Raw genomic sequence first — 5,097 nt, forward strand, 5'->3', positions numbered from 1 at the left:
CATCCCTTTTCTGAAATGATGCTTCTTAAGGGAACTCCTTCTTTATGGGTTTTGCCGTGAAAAACACAGTTAGGTATTGCTTGGAAGGAGCCCCAATGGCAGCTTTAAGAGCCGGGCGATTAAGGGAGCAGCAAAGTTGCTTTGCCTTTGAACGGAGAGACCCTGAAGGCCTAGTCTTCAGAGTATCAAAATTCTTTTTCAATGCCTGGCTCCCCTTCTGCCCATAGGAACCTTCATCTAAGATGACAAAAACACCTGTTTTATCTGATTCCAGTAGTTTCAGGTGACTTCTTTGCAATTCTTCGACTGTAGCCCGGATCGGAACTTTGCCCGTAGGTGGAGGAGCATGGGCGCAGGCGGATCGGACTCCAGCATCAAGAATAGCTTGCCGGTCTTGTTCTGGAATGTGAGTCGCAACAGAATGGACTGAAGTTAGTTGGTCGACCCTTGTAGTCGGAAGGTTCGGGGAAAACTTGGGACCCTTGGAAAGGAGATCCATGGTGCCAGAACTTAGTTGATGGTCACATAGAATGACCGGAGGCTCCAATTTCGTCTGGAGGGTCTTATGGTGAAAAGTGGTCACACCGGTGACAACCTTCTTCCATGAAGATTCGAGAAGATTGGACGCAGCCTTTTGGAGGAACCGGAAAGATGGGTGGGTTCCATAACCTGGACCAAAGATGATGGTCATCTGTTGTGGGAGGATCGCTTCCATAAGGCGTAACTGTCGTGACACCTCCTTCCTTGAAATTTGCATGAGTCTGTAGTTTGAAGCCCAGTTGTGGCAACAGAAACCCAACATAGCTTCCACTCCCGGGTGAGGAATGCCTTTGCGGATATGAAGCCCACGGGAACGTAGCCTGAGGCGAAGAAGGTCCATGCTTGAGTAGAGTTTTTCAAGCAGCAAGCTTCTTCTCAAGCATGGCCCTTCTTCGCCTCAGGCTACGTTCCCTTGGGCTTCACATCCGCAAAGGCATTCCTCACCCTGGAGTGGAAGCTATGCTGGGTTTCTGTTGCCACAACTGGGCTTCAAACTACAGACTCATGCAAATTTAAAGGATGGAGGTTTCACGACAGTTACGCCTTATGGAAACGATCCTCCCACAACAGATGACCATCATCTTTGGTCCAGGTTATGGAACCCACCCATCTTTCCGGTTCCTCCAAAAGGCTGCGTCCAATCTTTTCGAATCTTCATTGAAGAAGGTTGTCACCGGTCTGACCACTTTCCACCATAAGACCCTCCAAACGAAATTGGAGCCTCCGGTCGTTCTATGTGACCATCACCTAGGTTCTGGCACCTTGGATCTCCTTTCCAAGGGTCTCAAGTTTTCCCCGAACCTTCCGACTACAAGGGTCGACCAACTAACTTCAGTCCATTCTGTTGCAACTCACATTCCAGAACAAGACCGGCAAGCTTTTCTTGATGCTGGAGTCCGATCCGCCTGCGCCCATGCTCCTCCACCTGCGGGCAAAGTTCCGATCCGGGCTACAGTCGAAGAATTGCAAAGAAGTCACCTGAAACTACTGGAATCAGATAAAACAGGTGTTTTTGTCATCTTAGATGAAGGTTCCTATGGACAGAAGGTGAGCCAGGCATTGAAAAAGAATTTTGATACTCTGAAGACTAGGCCTTCAGGGTCTCTCCGTTCAAAGGCAAAGCAACTTTGCTGCTCCCTTAATCTCCCGGCTCTTAAAGCTGCCATTGGGGCTCCTTCCAAGCAATATCTAACTGCGTTTTTCACGGCGAAAACCCATAAAGAAGGAGTTCCCTTAGGAAGCATCATTTCAGAAAAGGGGTGTTGGCAGAAGCCTCTTGGTCTTTATCTGCAAAAACATCTGTCATCGATCAGTCTCAACCAACCTTTCAGAGTTGCCAACTCCACACAACTTGTATCTCGACTTCATGACCTCCATTCTACTCCCGAGGCCTTTACCATGTTTTCGTTAGACATTGAGGAATTATATTAGCGATTAGATTCCGCATTTTTTATGGATTCTGTATCAAGTGCCATCCACGAACATGGCCCATGCGACTTTCAGAACTCATCTGGGGTATCTGAACGAGGTTTTCTAGACCTTTTGGCCCTATATCTACAATCAACACTCGTCGAACATGGAAAGGAAATTCTCAGGCAAAAAAAAGGTGTCTGCATAGGCTCCTGCCTTGCCCCAGTCCTCAGCGAAATATTTCTAACGTATGTGGATAGGGAGATTGAAGCACGCCTTGAAGAGTTGACACTCGTCTTCCATGTTTTTCGTTACGTGGATGATTATTTAGTCATTCACCCGATCTCAGTTTCTTCTGATTCTGTAGTTGAAGCCTTTACTTCTTCGTCCTCAGGCCTGAATTTCACAAGGGAACACAGCTCAGGCGATGGTCTCCAGTATCTCGATCTTCGTCTGCATCTTCTTCCGACCGGCATTTGTTGGGCCGTCCAACAGCGATCTCGGAAACCTATTCTTCCATTCTGCAGTTCCCATTCTAAACTGGTAAAACATGGAATCATCCGGTCTCTCCTCTCATCTTCTCGCACCAAATCCTGTTCTCACTTTGCAAGCTTCAGCATTGCAAAACAACAAGAACGTCTCCTCAGAGCTGGTTATCCGCAAGGTCTACTGAGCACCATTCTTGTTCAGTTAATTCTAGCCACCCAAAGGCCCCGTGCTCCACGTAGTAAGCCTTCACGTGTTATCTGCATTCCCTATGTGCACAACTCGGCGCAAAGACTGAAGGCAATTGCAGCGCGCTTCAATGTTTCAGTTGTCTTCTCGTGCAAGTTGCGCCTGAAACAACTGTGCAGGCGCGTGAACAATAGCGAATCCTTCAAAAGATGTTCCATCAAACACTCTAATCAGACCGTTCCCTGTGAAGAGGGGGTGGTATACTCCATCCCTCTCTCATGTGGCGACCGATACATTGGACAGACAGGTCGTTGCCTTAACACCCGCCTACGAGAGCACGTCCTAGAGGTCTCTCGTGCTTCGGACGACACTTTTCACCCAATAGTGGTTCATCAACGCCTCTGTACGAACTGTGAAGCCCGGTTCCAGGACACCTGCACGATTGGCAGACATAAGAACAAGCTCGGCCGAGAGATCATTGAGGCATACAAGATAGCCCATGACGATCACAACATCGCTGCCCCTTCTCTCGCCTTGTCCAGAAATGAGATCAACTACCTGAAACCAGAGCTGGATTAGCCAAAGGGCGCTCTATCTCAATTTGTTAATAGCATTTTTCTTTTTTTCTTTTTTCTTTTTCTTTCTTTCTGAATTCTTTATCTTCTAGTGTATTGGGTGTGCATTTGTGTTTCTTCCGGGTGTATATATATTAATTTCCGCATCTTCCTCTTTAGTCTCAAACGTTAGGAAGGAGATAGCACTATTGAAGGAGACACCAGTAAATGTGTGTTGCTAGTTGAAAGAACTGTGCTGTCTGTCCTTGTCCCTAAGTGTTTTTTATTCTTTCTTTGACTCCTGTATGAAATACACTTGAGTTTCTAACAACACGGGCCGGAACATGAAAGTATAAAGACAATACAAGATTGCTATCTATTTGGCCGCGAACCACTTTGTATAAAAATATAAAATCACGAGGAATTATTTCTTTTTGGCAGGTTCTGTAGTGAAAGTTTTCTAAGGATGTATTCATAATCATTATAATATTTTCTATTAAGTATTTATCGTAAACAAAGCACATAAATCGCTTCTGAACTCTTTCTATCCGTGGAGCGTTGGTTATTGTTAACGAATTCCAGACTGAACTACAGAACTCGAGTTTAACTCGCACAAGAGAACAAAAAAATCGAATTACTCACACTATATTTGAAAAATCATGCGTCAAACGTGATATCATTCCCATTGTTCTAAAGGCAGAAACAAAAATTTGTGTAACATGGTATTAAAAGGTAAGATTACTACCAAAATAAAGACCAAGGTCACGAACTTGTTCCACACGTTCAATAGTAAAATTGACAATAAAATATTGATGTAAAATTCTTTCGCGTTTTCTACGCACAGACAGCACTTTTGTTTTATCTGGATTGACCAGCAAAAAGTTGCATGAGCATCAGTTTGAGATACGTGATACGTCTTCTTGCAAAAGATCACAATGATCTTCAGACTGGATTGTAAAATAAAGCTTAATATCATCCGCAGATAAGAGCCGTTTTTCATTTTGTATGCACAATTCTATATCACTGATGAATATAAGAAAAAGTATCGGCCCCAAATTCGATCTCTGAAGGACTCCCGCAGTTGAGGAAATAATCTGATAATCTATTCAAGATTTGTCGTCTGCTCTTCCTATCCGTGAGATAACTATGAAACGATTTTGAAAGTGGTTACGAAACGCCGTATAAAGAGAGCTTATACAAGATGAAGTCATGATTTACCTTATCGAAGGCTTTTGATAAGTCAAAAGACACAATATAAACCTGCCCACGTGTAAGAACAAATGGGACAGTGTAATCAAGGAGAGAACAAAGGTTCGTTTCTACTGAACGCCCTTTTATAAATTTATGCTTAGCGGTGCTTCTTTTTCGAGTAAAGTGAAACGAAAGACGGGCACGTAAAACTTTCTAAAAAAAATTGGAAAAAGAACAAAACAAAGACACAGGGCGGTAGGTATCTACCCTAGACGCGTCACCGACTATGTGTGTTGGCACTACCACTGACGTTTTCCAAAGACATGGGAAAACACTATTTCTCAGCGATAGGTTAAATATGTGCATAAGTAAAGGGGCAAACAAATCAGTGCATCCTAGCTAGGTATAGTATCATCTCCTGCTGACTTCTTTGGTTTTAATGTTTGAGTTGCCTCTAAAAACTCTCTATCTCTGAAATTAGAAGCCATCAGACATTACTGTTGCTTTACTTTGACACTATTTATAATTTTATGTTCTTAAAATTGTGTATGCAACTAGAAAGACCTGTGCTTCCAGCGGATCATTAAACCTGCAGAGCAAGTCAATATCTAAAGTGGTAACAGGCAATTCACCTGCCATAGAACCCTCATCCTGGGGTGCTTGTTCACCAGGCCCTGAGTTGCTGTAAAAACAAGAAATATAAAGGGGTTTGCTTGCATCACGTCAT

At 43.9% G+C, this 5,097-nt stretch overlaps 1 pseudogene; it reads left to right on the plus strand.

Moving 5' to 3' along the window:
- Nucleotides 1–1,059: 1,059 nt before the first annotated feature.
- LOC115328803 lies at nucleotides 1,060–3,204 on the plus strand (annotated as a pseudogene).
- Nucleotides 3,205–5,097: the final 1,893 nt, after the last annotated feature.

The sequence above is a fragment of the Ixodes scapularis genome, unplaced genomic scaffold, assembly GCF_016920785.2.
Source record: "Ixodes scapularis isolate PalLabHiFi unplaced genomic scaffold, ASM1692078v2 PGA_scaffold5__190_contigs__length_132052651, whole genome shotgun sequence".
Taxonomy (NCBI): Eukaryota; Metazoa; Arthropoda; class Arachnida; order Ixodida; family Ixodidae; genus Ixodes; species Ixodes scapularis.